This window comes from Orcinus orca, chromosome 20, assembly GCF_937001465.1.
Source record: "Orcinus orca chromosome 20, mOrcOrc1.1, whole genome shotgun sequence".
Classification (NCBI taxonomy): Eukaryota; Metazoa; Chordata; class Mammalia; order Artiodactyla; family Delphinidae; genus Orcinus; species Orcinus orca.
Window position 1 is genome coordinate 4,684,402 of NC_064578.1, and position 202 is coordinate 4,684,603.

The following is a 202-nucleotide window of genomic DNA, read 5'->3' on the forward strand; positions in this document are numbered from 1 at the left end:
TGTGACTCACTGGACATCGAATAATCCAAAAACATAGGGACTTGCGTGGGTGCTAAAATGTTTACAGTGCTCAGGGGAGACATTTACAGTTACATGGTTTATACTGCAAATAACCGGGGGTTGTGTTAGGCTTTGAGAGCAGGGAGCACAGTGCCATCCATGTCCAGGGCCCTGCACGCCCGCAGTAACTGCAGCTCTTTGA